Genomic DNA, 17,553 nt, shown 5'->3' with positions numbered 1-17,553 from the left:
TCTCCACAGGGCTGACTTAGGCGCGAGAAAACAATCCAACGAACTACTCCTTCATTTACACGAGAGAGGCAAAGTGAAGCAATCGAACTTCTGGATGCCCCTCGATGAATCCATAAGACAAGCTCAGCCAGCCACCACTAAACTTCTTGTTGGTATTCATACATCTCGAGGTTTTTACTTTTTAGAGAGATGCCGACTGTCAATGGCCAGTGGTGCAACCATCCAACGAGCCTTGACAGAGTGCCCATGTATCTGCATCCGACGTCAACAACATCTAGCTCCTTAATGGCTCCCGGCTGAGCCACGAGTACACTGTTAATGGGGGGCACTCCCAGCCACACGTCTTTGCACGCATAGCCTCATCCGTTCGGGCATATAAGGGTCTCCATCCCCAAGCCTCCTCCACTCTTCCTCGACAACACCGCCGCAGCCACGACAGCTTGGGATCCCTCCAGCACCTACTCCTCTCCCCCAATCGATCGCCATGGCGGCTGCCGCGCTTAGGGCCCAGTTGAACAACCTTGTCACATCCATGTTCGCCATGGCCATTCCACCCTCAACCCCCTACTAAACCCGTGTGGCTGCTGGCTGACTATCACTTTAGCTTCTCGTGAAGTGATCCATCTAGGGTATGGTGGATGAGTATTTCCAGTGCTTGCAGTCAATGGACGAGGATGGCAGCTCAGGCCCAGCCTTGGTCCCTGAGGTCATCAACCTCTTCATCACCAACACCAACAGGATCCTCAACGACATCGTCGGCCTGCTGTCCGCCCCCAAGACCCCCTTCTTTTCATCTGCTTTCGTCATGTCATCTTGGGTACTTATTTCGTCCGCTCTGCTTTGAGATACCCAGGAAGCAGTCTGTGGACTTCAACAAGGTCAACAACCTGGTGCATCAGCTCAAGGGGTGCAGCTGCAGGTGATGATGCTAAGACATTTCTTTGTCCAACCCATTTATCCAAGGAAAGTGAGAGCACCAGCGCCAAGTCTAGGACTTGAACCCTCATGGAATGGGCTGGGGAATACCACTATTCTCCTAACCATCCAACCACATATTGGTTAGCGTATACATGTTCTAATATGGTGCTATGTTGATTGATCACTAGAGAATGCGTGGTCAAGCTCAAACCAAAATGTTAAACTGCAAATTTGATTTATAACTGTATGTCTGTTAACTTACAATGATATCTAATGGCTATAAAAAATTGGTTTATTAATTTGATGGTCATATATTTCTAATTATTGTGGTAATTTTTAGTCTATTTATCTTTTTTTGGGAAACCCGTCAAATACTTTAATATATAATAGAAGATAGATGTGGCTCCTTTTGAAATCAATTTGCTCCCTTTTTTAGGGGTATCAATGTGTTGCCTTGCTAATAATTCTCGCGTACGCGAGGCACTACTGGGCCGATCCAGTATTATACCTATGTGGTAGTTTTCTTTTTGTGATTTATACTTTTTTCACTTTTTTGCATCGGTTTTCTTCTGTCTTTCCTTGCTTTTCGTTCTTTCCTCTTTCCTTACCTTTATTTTCTTCAGTTTTCTTTGTTTTTCTTCTGTTTTTCTGTGGTTTTCTTATTTTATTTTCTGTTATTTTTTCTCTGCACATTGTACACTTTTAATGTACATTACAAACATTTTTAAACATGTTTAACATTTTGGAAATATGTGTTTTGGTGTCTACTGTTTTTCATAAACATTGTGTATTTTCTATACATCTAAAATATATTTTGAATATATATTTAAGATTTTCAATACTTGACTAGTAATTTTCCAAATACGTGTTTTGAACATTTTCGAATATATGATTAACTAATTTCCATATAGACATTTTGATGTCTACTTTTTTCTTACACGTTGTATATCTTTTACATTGAAAATACTTTTGTGTGTGTGTGTGTGTGTCTGTGTGTCTGTGTCTGCGTTAAAAGATTAATATACGATTAATGTTTTCTCAAAATACTAGTTCTGAACATTTTGTATGGTACGAAACATTTTGTTTGGACTACACAAAAAAATATAATGTCAAACATTTTCCAAAAATGTCACATACATTTTCTTGACATGCATGCAAAAACTAAATGTCACTTGCAGTTTTTATGAACGGTACAAACATTTTCTAAGAGTGGAGCAAACTTTGTTTATTTACTATTTCTTTAATATAAACAAAATAAAACGGAAAAAAGCACATGTGTGATATCACGTCTACTTGCTCCCTTTAGGTGAGCTCGTCTACCGTCTTGACATGCCCATCCACCTTGCTGTCCTAGCTCCTGCCCTGCCTCCTGGATACCAGATTCAGCTTGCTCGCCTGCCGCTCCAACTCCAACTCTCGTACGATGGCCTCCAGCTCCAACTCTCTTCCTGGCCTAGTCACGGATGAGCACGGCCCCGACACGGCTGGACCCTCCGCCCTGGCGTCGCCTCACTCACTCAAACGAGTCGATGCTCTGTCTGTCTCTAGCAAGCGCCTTCTTCACCACCTTCTACACCAATGGAGGTGAGCATTTTTGCAACCCAAACTAGCCGTTGTTGTCTCTCTCTTCTCTGGTGCGTCCTTTTGATTTCCTCTTTCCACCTTCGGCCAGCGGTCAAGCTAGTCAATTACAAGCGAAATAACATTCTCATGATGCGCACATAGCTCGCTATACCATCGCGAGGACCCTCCGAGGGTCTCGCCTTCCGAGTCCAGTTTCTGTTAAGCTAGCATTGTATGTGGCTTTAGTTTAGCCGGCACTCTGTTTGCACTAGAGTATTTGGCTTTAGTTCAGTGTATAATTCGGTTTAGCAGTCACTTCCGTTTTCACTAGTGAATACCAAGTCTAGATCTGGTTGCATCCACTCTGTCCACGTCCTACAAATGTTCATCATTTGAAGTTTTCAATGTATAATAAACACCCATGTAAATGTACTTGCCATTACTTTAGTTTGCTTCTCTTCTTGATTAAGTTGTTATTGGACTAAAGCTTGCCATGTCTTTTCAATCGACCGAAGTCGTCGACGCACTATGAAGTTGGGTAGGAGATGTGTGACCCTGCTCGAGGACCTACCTGAGGAGATCATTGACATGATACTCATCTGGTTGCCACCCAAGGAGGTTGGCCGCTGCCGTGTCATCTCCATGTCATTGCCTAGCGTGACACCCACACCCGCATTCTTTCTTGAGCACCGCCACCGCAAAGTCATCGCTCCCCATCGTCGACTGCCACACGGGGCCGCCAAGCTCATCGTATTTGTGACGCCGGTGCCCATCAGCATCTCTGGCCTTTCCTACAATGGTTTTGCCGCCTTCCACGGAACAAAAGTTACTCAAGAAAATGCGCTATCCATCTAACTGTTTACCACCTGTCCACCACCATGGCAGACTGCACTGGCCTCTTTATGGAGCAAGTGACATTATAGGAGACGGTCGAGACATTATTGTGTTCGACATAGAATCAGTGTCATTCCAATGGATCCGCGGTCCTCCCTAGCCGTGCCATCATGGAAAGTTGTTCGACACGAAGGGGACACTTGCTTTATGGGGTGGCTCGACTCCAAGCTAACTTCTATCAATGTCCGGGTAATGCAGGATTACGAGGCTAAAATACGGGCCTTCAAGTACCGGATTGGCCTGTCGATGGTGGAGGCATCAAAGACAACTTTATTCAGCTTCCTCCAAAAAGAAAAGGATAAGATCCTTGGAGCCTGATGACCCACTTGTATAGGGGATCTATCGTAGTCGTTTCGATAAGTAAGAGTGTCGAACCCAACGAGAAGCAGAAGGAAATGATAAGCGGTTTTCAGCAAGGTATTCTCTGCAAGTACTAAAATAAGTGGTAACGGATAGTTCTGTGATCGGATAATTTGTAACAAGCAACAAGTAACAAAAGTAAAGAAAGTGCAGCAAGGTGGCCCAATCCTTTTTGTATCAAAGGACAAGCCTGGACAAACTGTTATATAAAGAAAAGTGCTCCCGAGGACATATGGGAATTATCGTCAAGCTAGTTTCCATCATATTCATATGATTCGCGTTTGATACTTTGATAATTTGATATGTGGGTGGACCGGTGCTTGGGTGCTGTTCTTAGTTGAACAAGCATCCCACTTATGATTAACCTCTATTGCAAGCATCCGAAACTACAACAAAAGTATTAAGGTAAACCTAACCATAGCATGAAACATATGGATCCAAATCAGCCCCTTTCGAAGCAACGCATAAACTAAGGTTTAAGCTTCTGTCACTCTAGCAACCCATCATCTACTTATTACTTCCCAATGCCTTCCTGTAGGCCCAAATAATGGTGAAGTGTTATGTAGTAGACGTTCACATAACACCACTAGAGGATAGACAGCATACATCTCATCAAAATATCGAACGAATACCAAATTCACATGACTACTAATAGCAAGACTTCTCTCATGTCCTCAGGAACAAACGTAACTACTCACAAAGCATATTCATGTTCATAATCAGAGGGGTATTAATATGCATAAAGGATATGAACATATGATCTTCCACCAAATAAACCAACTAGCATCAACTACAAGGAGTAATCAACACTACTAGCAACCTACTAGTACCAATCCCAGACTTGGAGACAAGAATTGGATACAAGAGATGAACTAGGGTTTTGAGAGGAGATGGTGCTGGTGAAGATGTTGATGGAGATTGCCCTCTCCCGATGAGAGGAGCGTTGGTGATGACGATGGCGATGATTTCCCCCTCCCGAAGGGAAGTATCCCCGGCAGAACAGCTCTGCCGGAGCCCTAGATTGGTTCCGCCAAGGTTCCGCCTCGTGGCGGCGGAGTCTCGTCCCGAAAGGTTGCTTATGATTTTTTCCTCGATGAAAGACTTCATATAGCAGAAGATGGCCACCGGAGAGCCAACAGGGGGCCCACGAGGCAGGGGGCGCGCCCCCCACCCTCGTGGGCAGATGGTGGCCCCCCTGACGTATTTCTTCCGCTCAGTATTTTTTATTATTTCCAAAAATAACTTTCGTGGAGTTTTAGGACTTCTGGAGTTGTGCAGAATAGGTCTCTAATATTTGCTCCTTTTCCAGCCCAGAATCCCAGCTGCCGGCATTCTCCCTCTTTATGTAAACCTTGTAAAATAAGAGAGAATAGGCATAAGTATTGTGACATAACGTGTAATAACAGCCCATAATGCAATAAATATTGATATAAAAGCATGATGCAAAATGGACGTATCAACTCCCCCAAGCTTAGACCTCGCTTGTCCTCAAGCGGAAGCCGATAACGATAAATATGTCCACATGTTTAGAGGTAGAGGTGTCGATAAAATAAAATACGGACATGAGGGCATCATGATTATTTTCATAACAGCAACATATATAGATATTGTCATATGATTTATTATGCTCAAGTAATAATCTATTCACAATGCAAAAGTACGAATCATAAACTTTATTGAGAACTAACAAACTATAATCTCAGTCATTGAAGCAATTGCAATTTATCATAACATCAGAAAGATTATATGTCAGAGCTTTCTAGCAAGTTCACATACTCAACTATCATTTAGTCTTTCATAATTGCTAACACTCACGCAATACTTGTGGTTACGGAGTTTTACCCAGACACAGAGAAAGATAGGGGCTTATATTTCGCCTCCCAACCTTTTACCTCAAGGGTAATGTCAATAATAATAACTCATGCTGACTTACATCCAATTAGATATATCTATCAGGATCTTTCCAACATATTGTGCTTGCCAAAGGATAAAATGTAAAAGGGAAAGGTGAAGATCACAATGACTCTTGCATAAGGTAGAAGATAATAATAAAAGATAGGCCCTTCGCAGAGGGAAGCAGAGGTTGACATGCGCTTTTATGGTTGGATGCACTAAATCTTAATGAGAGAGAACGTCACTTTATATTGCCACTTGTGATATAAACCTTTATTATGCAGTTCGTCGCTTTTATTTCTTCCACATCACAAGATCGTATAAAGCTTATTTCCTCCACACCAATCAATCATACATATTTAGAGAGCATTTTTTATTGCTTGCACCGATGACAACTTACTTGAAGGATCTTACTCAATCCATAGGTAGATATGTTGGACCTCACGGAAAAACTAGGTTTAAGGGTATTTGGAAGCACAAGTAGTATCTCTACTTGGTGCAAAGAATTTGGCTAGCATGAGGGGGAAAGGCAAGCTCAACATGTTGGATGATCCATGACAATATACTTTATCCCAGATATAAGAAAACATAACACATTACGTTGTCTTCCTTGTCCAACGTCAACTCTTTAGCATGTCATATTTTAATGAGTGCTCCCAATCATAAAAGATGTCCATAATAGTATATTAATATGTGAAACCTCTCTTTCTTTATTACTTCCTATTAATTGCAACGATGACCAAAGCTATGTTTGCCAACTCTCAACAACTTTTAATCATCATACTTGTCGGAGTAATGGGCCACGGGTAGGCCAACCCGAGTCCCATAACCTTTCAAGACATCGGGGCAGGCTGCGCCCCTCAAGACCCTAGGGCGAAGAGCCGCCTCCTGAGGAGTCGACGGCGGGGTGGCCGACTGCCTGCCCACGGCCGAGTCCCAGGGACGACTTCCAGAGAAGCCGGCTTTGGGGAGTCGGCCGGCGACTCCAACAAACCCATGACCTCATCGAAGGGGACGGGGTAGGGGCGTGGCTACAGTGAAGCCCACTCCCGCCCCTTACCAAGGGCAGGCATGACTAGGGGTGGAAATTGGTAGCGGATAATCCGAAATATCCGATATTCGTATTCGACAAAATGCCTATTCGTATCCGAAACATCCGCATCCGAACCAAAATGAAAATGGAAATTATCCGTATCCGAATTTATTAAACAAATAAAAAATAAAATATGGTAGGAGATTTTGAGACAAATATGGATATGGAAGTGGATATATCCGTATCCGAATAAGATTATGGGAGGTAATTTTCAAAATTCTAGACCCAATATTCCAATTATCCAACATAAAAGCCAAATAAGTGGTCAAATTTTACTCTTTATATGATTAAACTTATAAATTATTATGCATTACAATAGTATTTATTCATAAACCTATTTATCATTGACTTATTGTATGTCACAAGTTGATTATTTCAGGTCACATAGGTATCGACTAATTTACTTAAGCAATATGTTGATATTATTCGTATCCGTTCCGAATCAAGAAAATATATGATACGTATCCGTATTCGAATAATATCCAAGCCGCATCTGTATCCGATAACATCCGTATTCGGATTCGTATTCGTTTTGAAAATATGAAAATGGAAGTGGCAAGAGCACTATCCGATCCGCATCCGATCCGTTTCCACCCCTAGGCATGGCCACAGCACGCCGTACTCGGGAAGATCTCCGTGCGGCGTGGCACTGTTGCCCTGCCGGCCCTGACATCAGCACCACAGTACCGAGTCCTGCGCCCACGACAGCTTGTGTGAACGGCCCGGAAGCAGCAGGTCCCACCAGTCAGTGAGACCCTAGGAGACGGCGAGAGGACCGCCAGTCGGATCCGTCAGGAGTCGGCCCGGGGAGTCGTCCGAGCCCTCCCCTGGGCCCCATGCACCATTAATCAAGATGTGATGGGGAGTGGCAATAGTGATCGCCCGCCAGGCGGCGGGACTGTTGCCACGATCCCATGACCAAGCCCGCGTCATCAGAAGCATGGCTACAGTACTCAGCAGCCGGCAAGACCCGCCCACGGAGGACGCGACCTGTCGGCGCTGTACCAGAACAGTCGGCGGGGCCCACCAATCGGCGGGCCCCAGCAGTCGGCAGAGAAATCGGAGGCCAGAGGCACTGACGGCTGGGCCAACGCCCAGTCGAATTACCATTGTACCCCTGGGGGTAGGCCTATATAAACCCCCCAGGGCACCCATGCAAAGGGGAAAACCCAGTAGCTTTAGACCATACCAGATAGAAGGAGAGAGCTAGCCTTTCCCTCTCCTGCCTCTAAGAAACAACTCAAGGAGCAACGGTGTAAACACTTGGCCATAGTGATCATGCGGAGACCCCGCAGAGCATCAGTAGGGGTATTATCTCCCCGGAGAGCCCTGAAGCTGGGTAAGATTCGCCGGCGTGCATGTCTTCGCCTCATCCCGTTTCCAGGCACCGGCGACGTTCTACTCGCCCCCACCATGATAAGCCATCCGTTGGCATATGTCGCACCAAACCCCCGACATTTGGCGCCCACCGTGGGGCCTGGTGCACCGCCGTGCGGAGATCTGTTCTGGACGGGAACCCTTTTCCTCCCTGGCGAGCGCAGCCAGCCAGGTACGCCAGACGAAGTTTGCATAGACGCGCTGCGCGGCGTTGAGAACGCCTGCGCAGCCGGCTCCTTGGCCGAACTTATTAGCGAGGTCCGCCTCTCCGACGAACATGCGTCCGACACAGGCAAGGGCAGCCCCGAGAACCTCCTCGTGGGCCTCCTCGATCAACTCCACGTTTCCGGCGGGCCTGCCATAGACTTGGAGTCCGTAGGCTCCACCGACCCGATGCTGGTCGACTCCGACACCGCGTCGCTCGACGCGTTCCCCACCAACGTGGTGGTCTACGACGAACCTCTCCCCCACGCAGAGAGCGACGGAAGCACCGTCACTGAGGTGCTAGTCATCAGTCATGACGAGTTCCCTGGCGGAGGAGCGCCCGACTCACTCGGCGCGGCACTGCAAGACCTAACTGCGCCCATTCCGGAAGATGCTGACGTGGAGACGTTGGAAGCGCGCCGCCTTCAGCTCGTTGAAGGCACGAAGAAGCTGGCCAGCATGAGACGCTTGTCAGAAGCTTACCGGCGAGAGATGGATCTGTTGGGGAACGTAGTAATTTCAAAATTTTCCTACGCACACGCAAGATCATGGTGATGCATAGCAACGAGGGGAGAGTCTGATCTACGTACCCTTGCAGATCGCAACGGGAGCGTTGACACAACGTAGAGGAAGTAGTCGTATGTCTTCTTTCCGATCCGACCGATCCAAGCACCGTTACTCCGGCACCTCCGAGTTCTTAGCACACGTGCAGCTCGATGACGATCCCCAGGCTCCGATCCAGCAAAGCTTCGGGGAGGAGCTTCGTCAGCACGACGGCGTGGTGACGATCTTGATGTTCTACCGACGCAGGGCTTCGCCTAAGCACTACAACGATATGATCGAGGTGGAATATGGTGGCAGGGGGCACCGCACACGGCTAAGGAACGATCTCAAGGATCAACTTGTGTATCTAGAGGTGCCCCCCCTGCCTCCGTATATAAAGGAGCCAAGGGGGAGGGTGCGGCCGGCCAGGAGGAGGGCGCAGGAGGAGTCCTACTCCTACCGGGAGTAGGACTCCCCCCCCCCCCCCAATCCTATTTGGAATAGGATTCCCCGAGGGGGAAAGAGAGAGAGGGGGCCGGCCACCTCTCCTTGTCCTAATAGGACTAGGGGAGGGGGGAGGCGCGCAGCCCACCTTGGACTGCCCCTTTTACCTTTCCACTGAAGCCCACTAAGGCCCATATAGTTCCCGGGGGGTTCCGGTAACCTCCCGGTACTCCGGTAAAATCCCGATTTCACCCGGAACACTTCCGATATCCAAACATAGGCTTCCAATATATCAATCTTTATGTCTCGACCATTCCGAGACTCCTCGTCATGTCCGTGATAACATCCGGGACTCCGAACTAACTTCGGTACATCAAAATGCATAAACTCATAATAACTGTCATCGTAACTTTAAGCGTTCGGACCCTACGGTTCGAGAACAATGTAGACATGACCGAGACACGTCTCTGGTCAATAACCAATAGCGGGACCTGGATGCCCATATTTGCTCCTACATATTCTACGAAGATCTTTATCGGTCAGACCGCATAACAACATACGTTGTTCCCTTTGTCATCGGTATGTTACTTGCCCGAGATTCGATCGTCGGTATCCAATACCTAGTTCAATCTCGTTACCGGCAAGTCTCTTTACTCGTTCCGTAATACATCATCTCACAACTAACATATTAGTTGTAATGCTTGCAAGGCTTATGTGATGTGCATTACCGAGAGGGCCCAGAGATACCTCTCCGACAATCGGAGTGACAAATCCTAATCTCGAAATACACCAACCCAACATCTACCTTTGGAGACACCTGTAATGCTCCTTTATAATCACCCAGTTACGTTGTGACGTTTGGTAGCACCCAAAGTGTTCCTCCGGCAAACGGGAGTTGCATAATCTCATAGTCATGGGAACATGTATAAGTCATGAAGAAAGCAATAGCAACATACTAAACGATCGGGTGCTAAGCTAATGGAATGGGTCATGTCAATCAGATCATTCAACTAATGATGTGACCTCGTTAATCAAATAACAACTCTTTGTTTATGGTTAGGAAACATAACCATCTTTGATTAACGAGCTAGTCAAGTAGAGGCATACTAGTGACACTCTGTTTGTCTATTTATTCACACATGTATTATGTTTCCGGTTAATACAATTCTAGCATGAATAATAAACATTTATCATGATATAAGGAAATAAATAATAACTTTATTATTGCCTCTAGGGCATTTTCCCTTCAGTCTCCCACTTGCACTAGAGTCAATAATCTAGATTACACAGTAATGATTCTTACACCCATGGAGTCTTGGTGCTGATCATGTTTTGCTCATGGAAGAGGCTTAGTCAATGGATCTGCAACATTCAGATCCGTATGTATCTTGCAAATCTCTATGTCTCCCACCTGGACTAGATCCCGGATGGAATTGAAGCGTCTGTTGATGTGCTTGGTTCTCTTGTGAAATCTGGATTCCTTTGCCAAGGCAATTGCACCAGTATTGTCACAAAAGATTTTCATTGGACCCGATGCACTAGGTATGACACCTAGATCGGATATGAACGCCTTCATACAAAGTCCTTCATTTGCTGCTTCCGAAGCAGCTCTGTACTCCGCTTCACATGTAGATCCCGCTACGACGCTTTGTTTAGAACTGCACCAACTGACAGCTCCACCATTTAATGTAAATACGTATCCGGTTTGTGATTTAAAATCGTCCGGATCAGTGTCAAAGCTTGCATCAACGTAACCGTTTACGATGAGCTCTTTGTCACCTCCATATACGAGAAACATATCCTTGGTCCTTTTCAGGTACTTTAGGATGTTCTTGACCGTTGTCCAGTGATCCACTCCTGGATTACTTTGGTACCTCCCTGCTAAACTTATAGCAAGGCACACATCAGGTCTGGTACACAGCATTGCATACATGATAGAACCTATGGCTGAAGCATAGGGAACATCTTTCATTTTCTCTCTATCTTCTGCAGTGGTCGGGCTTTGAGTCTTACTCAATTTCACACCTTGTAACACAGGCAAGAACCCTTTCTTTGCTTGATCCATTTTGAACTTTTTCAAAACTTTGTCAAGGTATGTGCTTTGTGAAAGTCCAATTAGGCGTCTTGATCTATCTCTATAGATCTTAATGCCTAATATGTAAGCAGCTTCACCAAGGTCTTTCATTGAAAAACTCTTATTCAAGTATCCATTTATGCTATCCAGAAATTCTATATCATTTCCAATCAGTAATATGTCATCTACATATAATATCAGAAATGCTACAGAGCTCCCACTCACTTTCTTGTAAATACAGGCTTCTCCAAAAGCCTGTATAAAACCAAATGCTTTGATCACACTATCAAAGCGTTTATTCCAACTCCGAGAGGCTTGCACCAATCCATAAATGGATCGCTGGAGCTTGCACACTTTGTTAGTTCCCTTTGGATCGACAAAACCTTCTGGTTGCATCATATACAACTCTTCTTCCAGAAATCCATTCAGGAATGCAGTTTTGACATCCATTTGCCAAATTTCATAATCATAAAATGCGGCAATTGCTAACATGATTCAGACAGACTCATCGCTACGGGTGAGAAGGTCTCATCGTAGTCAACCCCTTGAAGTTGTCGAAAACCTTTTGCGACAAGTCGAGCTTTGTAGACAGTAACATTACCATCAGCGTCAGTCTTCTTCTTGAAGATCCATTTATTCTCAATTGCTTGCCGATCATCGGGCAAGTCAACCAAAGTCCATACTTTGTTCTCATACATGGATCCCATCTCAGATTTCATGGCTTCAAGCCATTTTGCGGAATCTGGGCTCACCGTCGCTTCTTCATAGTTCGTAGGTTCATCATGATCTAGTAGCATGACTTCCAGAACAGGATTACCGTACCACTCTGGTGCGGATCTCACTCTGGTTGACCTACGAGGTTCAGTAGTATCTTGATCTGAAGTTTCATGATTATCATCATTAGCTTCCTCACTAATTGGTATAGGTGTCGCAGAAACTGTTTTCTGTGATGTACTACTTTCCAATAAGGGAGCAGGTACAGTTACCTTGTCAAGTTCTACTTTCCTCCCACTCACTTCTTTCGAGAGAAACTCCTTCTCTAGAAAGTTTCCGAATTTAGCAACAAAAGTCTTGCCTTCGGATCTGTGATAGAAGGTGTATCCAATAGTTTCCTTTGGATATCCTATGAAGACACATTTCTCCGATTTCGGTTCGAGCTTATCAGGTTGAAGCTTTTTCACATAAGCATCGCAGCCCCAAACTTTCAGAAATGAGAACTTTGGTTTCTTGCCAAACCACGGTTCATAAGGCGTCGTCTCAACGGATTTTGATGGTGCCCTATTTAACGTGAATGCGGCCGTCTCTAGAGCGTATCCCCAAAACGATAGCGGTAAATCAGTAAGAGACATCATAGATCGCACCATATCTAATAAAGTACGATTACGATGTTCGGATACACCATTACGCTGTGGTGTTCCGGGTGGCGTGAGTTGCGAAACTATTCCACAATTTTTGAAATGTACACCAAACTCGTAACTCAAATATTCTCCTCCACGATCAGATCATAGAAACTTTATTTTCTTGTTACGATGATTTTCTACTTCACTCTGAAATTCTTTGAACTTTTCAAATGTTTCAGACTTATGTTTCATTAAGTAGATATACCCATATCTGCTTAAATCATCTGTGAAGGTGAGAAAATAACGATATCCGCCACGAGCCTCAATATTCATCAGACCACATACATCTGTATGTATGATTTCCAACAAATCTGTTGCTCTCTCCATAGTACCGGAGAACGGTGTTTTTAGTCATCTTGCCCATGAGGCACGGTTCGCAAGTACCAAGTGATTCATAATCAAGTGGTTCCAAAAGTCCATCAGTATGGAGTTTCTTCATGCGCTTTATATCGATATGACCTAAACGGCAGTGCCACAAATAAGTTGCACCATCATTATCAACTCTGCATCTTTTGGCTTCAACATTATGAATATGTGTATCACTACTCTCGAGATTCAATAAGAATAGACCACTCTTCAAGGGTGCGTGACCATAAAAGATATTACTCATATAAATAGAACAACCATTATTCTCTGATTTAAATGAATAACCGTCTCGCATTAAACAAGATCCAGATATAATGTTCATGCTCAACGCTGGCACCAAATAACAATTATTTAGGTCTAATATTAATCCCGAAGGTAGATGTAGAGGTAGTGTGCCAACTGCGATCACATCGACTTTGGAACCGTTTCCCACGCGCATCGTCACCTCGTCCTTAGCCAATCTTCGCTTAATCCGTAGTCCCTGTTTCGAGTTGAAAATATTAGATATAGAACCAGTATCAAATACCCAGGTGCTACTGCGAGCATTAGTAAGGTACACATCAATAACATGTATATCACATATACCTTTGTTCACCTTGCCATCCTTCTTATCCACCAATAATTGGGGCAGTTCCGCTTCCAGTGACCAGTCTGCTTGCAGTAGAAGCACTCAGTTTCAGGCTTAGGTCCAGACTTGGGTTTCTTCTCTTGAGCAGCAACTTGCTTGCCATTCTTCTTGAAGTTCCCCTTCTTCTTCCCTTTGCCCTTTTTCTTGAAACTAGTGGTCTTGTTGACCATCAACACTTGATGCTCCTTCTTGATTTCTACCTCCGCAGCTTTCAGCATTGCGAAGAGCTCGGGAATTGTCTTGTTCATCCCTTGCATATTATATTTCATCACGAAGCTCTTGTAGCTTGGTGGCAGTGATTGGAGAATTCTGTCAATGACGCAATCATCTGGAAGATTAACTCCCAATTGAATCAAGTGATTATTATACCCAGACATTTTGAGTATATGCTCACTGACAGAACTGTTCTCCTCCATCTTACAGCTATAGAACTTATTGGAGACTTCATATCTCTCAATCTGGGCATTTGCTTGAAATATTAACTTCAACTCCTGGAACATCTCATATGCTCCATGACGTTCAAAACGTCGTTGAAGTCCCGATTCTAAGCCGTAAAGCATGGCACACTGAACTATCGAGTAGTCATCAGCTTTGCTCTGCCAGACGTTCATAACATCTGGTGTTGCTCTAGCGGCAAGCCTGGCACCTAGCGGTGCTTCCAGGACGTAATTCTTCTGTGCAGCAATGAGGATAATCCTCAAGTTACGGACCCAGTCCGTGTAATTGCTACCATCATCTTTCAACTTTGCTTTCTCAAGGAACGCATTAAAACTCAACGGAACAACAGCACGAGCCATCTATCTACAATCAAAATAAACAAGCTAGATACTATTAGGTACTAAGTTCATGATAAATTTAAGTTCAATTAACCATATTACTTAAGAACTCCCACTTAGATAGACATCCCTCTAATCCTCTAAGTGATTACGTGATCCAAATCAACTAAACCATGTCCGATCATCACGTGAGATGGAGTAGTTTCAACAGTGAACATCATTATGTTGATCATATCTACTATATGATTCACGCTCGACCTTTCGGTCTCCATGTTCCGAGGCCATATCTGTATATGCTTGGCTCGTCAAGTATAACCTGAGTATTCCGCGTGTGCAACTATTTTGCACCCATTGTATTTGAACGTAGAGCCTATCACACCCGATCATCACGTGGTGTCTCAGCACGAAGAACTTTCGCAACGGTGCATACTCAGGGAGAACACTTCTTGATAATTTGGTGAGAGACCATCTTATAATGCTACCGTCAATCAAAGCAAGATAAGATGCATAAAAGATAAACATCACATGCAATCAATATAAGTGATATGATATGGCCATCATCATCTTGTGCTTGTGATCTCCATCTCTGAAGCACCGTCGTGATCACCATCGTCACCGGCGCGACACCTTGATCTCCATCGTAGCATCGCTGTCGTCTCGCCAATCTTATGCTTCCACGACTATCACTACCGCTTAGTAATAAAGTAAAGCATTACATCGCGATTGCATTGCATACAATAAAGCGACAACCATATGGCTCCTGCCAGTTGCCGATAACTCGGTTACAAAACATGATCATCTCATACAATAAAATTTAGCATCATGTCTTGGCCATATCACATCACAACATGCCCTGCAACAACAAGTTAGACGTCCTCTACTTTGTTGTTGCAAGTTTTACGTGGCTGCTACGGGCTTAAGCAAGAACCAATCTCACCTACGCATCAAAACCACAACGATAGTTTGTCAATTTGACTCCGTTTTAACCTTCGCAAGGACCGGGCGTAGCCACACTTGGTTCAACTAAAGTTGGAGAGACAGTCGCCCGCAAGCCACCTATGTGCAAAGCACGTCGGGAGAACCGGTCTCGCGTAAGCGTACGCGTAATGTTGGTCCAGGTCGTCTCGTCCAACAATACCGCCGAACCAAAGTATGACATGCTGGTAGGCAGTATGACTTATATCGCCCACAACTCACTTGTGTTCTACTCGTGCATATTACATCAAACCATAAAACCTAGGCTCGGATGCCACTGTTGGGGAACGTAGTAATTTCAAAATTTTCCTACGCACACCAAAGATCATGGTGATGCATAGCAACGAGGGGAGAGTCTGATCTACGTACCCTTGCAGATCGCAATGGAAGCGTTGACACAACGTAGAGGAAGTAGTCGTACGTCTTCTTTCCGATCAGACCGATCCAAGCACCGTTACTCCGGCACCTCCGAGTTCTTAGCACACGTACAGCTCGATGACGATCCCCGGGCTCCGATCCAGCAAAGCTTCGGGGAGGAGTTTCGTCAGCACGACGGCGTGGTGACGATCTTGATGTTCTACCGACGCAGGGCTTCGCCTAAGCACTACAACGATATGATCGAGGTGGAATATGGTGGCAGGGGGCACCGCACACGGCTAAGGAACGATCTCAAGGATCAACTTGTGTATCTAGAGGTGCCCCCCTGCCTCCGTATATAAAGGAGCCAAGGGGGAGGGTGCGGCCGGCCAGGAGGAGGCCCAATCCTATTTGGAATAGGATTCCCTGAGGGGGAAAGAGAGAGAGGGGGCCGGCCACCTCTCCTTGTCCTAATAGGACTAGGGGAGGGGGAGGCGCGCAGCCCAGCTTGGGCTGCCCCTTTTACCTTTCCACTAAAGCCCACTAAGGCCCATATAGTTCCCAGGGGGGTTCCGGTAACCTCCCGGTACTCCGGTAAAATCCTGATTTCACCCGGAACACTTCCGATATCCAAACATAGGCTTCCAATATATCAATCTTTATGTCTCGACCATTCCAAGACTCCTCGTCATGTCCGTGATCACATCCGGGACTCCGAACTAACTTCGGTACATCAAAATGCATAAACTCATAATAACTGTCATCGTAACTTTAAGCGTGCGGACCCTACGGTTCGAGAACAATGTAGACATGACAAGACACGTCTCCGGTCAATAACCAATAGCGGGACCTGGATGCCCATATTGGCTCCTACATATTCTACGAAGATCTTTATCGGTCAGACCGCATAACAACATACGTTGTTCCCTTTGTCATCGGTATGTTACTTGCCCGAGATTCGATCGTCGGTATCCAATACCTAGTTCAATCTCATTACCGGCAAGTCTCTTTACTCGTTCCGTAATACATCATCTCACAACTAACATATTAGTTGTAATGCTTGCAAGGCTTATGTGATGTGCATTACCGAGAGGGCCCAGAGATACCTCTCCGACAATCGGAGTGACAAATCCTAATCTCGAAATACGCCAACCCAACATCTACCTTTGGAGACACCTGTAATGCTCCTTCATAATCACCCAGTTACGTTGTGATGTTTGGTAGCACCCAAAGTGTTCCTCCAGCAAACGGGAGTTGCATAATCTCATAGTCATGGGAACATGTATAAGTCATGAAGAAAGCAATAGCAACATACTAAACAATCGGGTGCTAAGCTAATGGAATGGGTCATGTCAATCAGATCATTCAACTAATGATGTGACCTCGTTGATCAAATAACAACTCTTTGTTTATGGTTAGGAAACATAACCATCTTTGATTAACGAGCTAGTCAAGTAGAGGCATACTAGTGACACTCTCTTTGTCTATTTATTCACACATGTATTATGTTTCCGGTTAATACAATTCTAGCATGAATAATAAACATTTATCATGATATAAGGAAATAAATAATAACTTTATTATTGCCTCTAGGGCATATTTCCTTCAGGATCGCGCTGTTGGCGGCTCGCCGGCTCTAGCGGGGCCCAGCCGCCTTGGCGCGGTCCAGCAGCGCGGCGTAGCCATCG

At 45.1% G+C, this 17,553-nt stretch overlaps 1 pseudogene; it reads left to right on the top strand.

Annotated features, from left to right (window-relative positions):
- The first annotated feature begins 189 nt into the window (after positions 1–189).
- LOC123153912 (histidine-containing phosphotransfer protein 2-like) lies at positions 190–923 on the top strand (annotated as a pseudogene).
- The last annotated feature ends 16,630 nt before the right edge of the window (positions 924–17,553 follow it).

Source organism: Triticum aestivum, chromosome 7A (genome assembly GCF_018294505.1).
Source record: "Triticum aestivum cultivar Chinese Spring chromosome 7A, IWGSC CS RefSeq v2.1, whole genome shotgun sequence".
NCBI classification, from domain to species: Eukaryota; Viridiplantae; Streptophyta; class Magnoliopsida; order Poales; family Poaceae; genus Triticum; species Triticum aestivum.
This window is presented reverse-complemented; position numbering and strand designations above follow the sequence as displayed.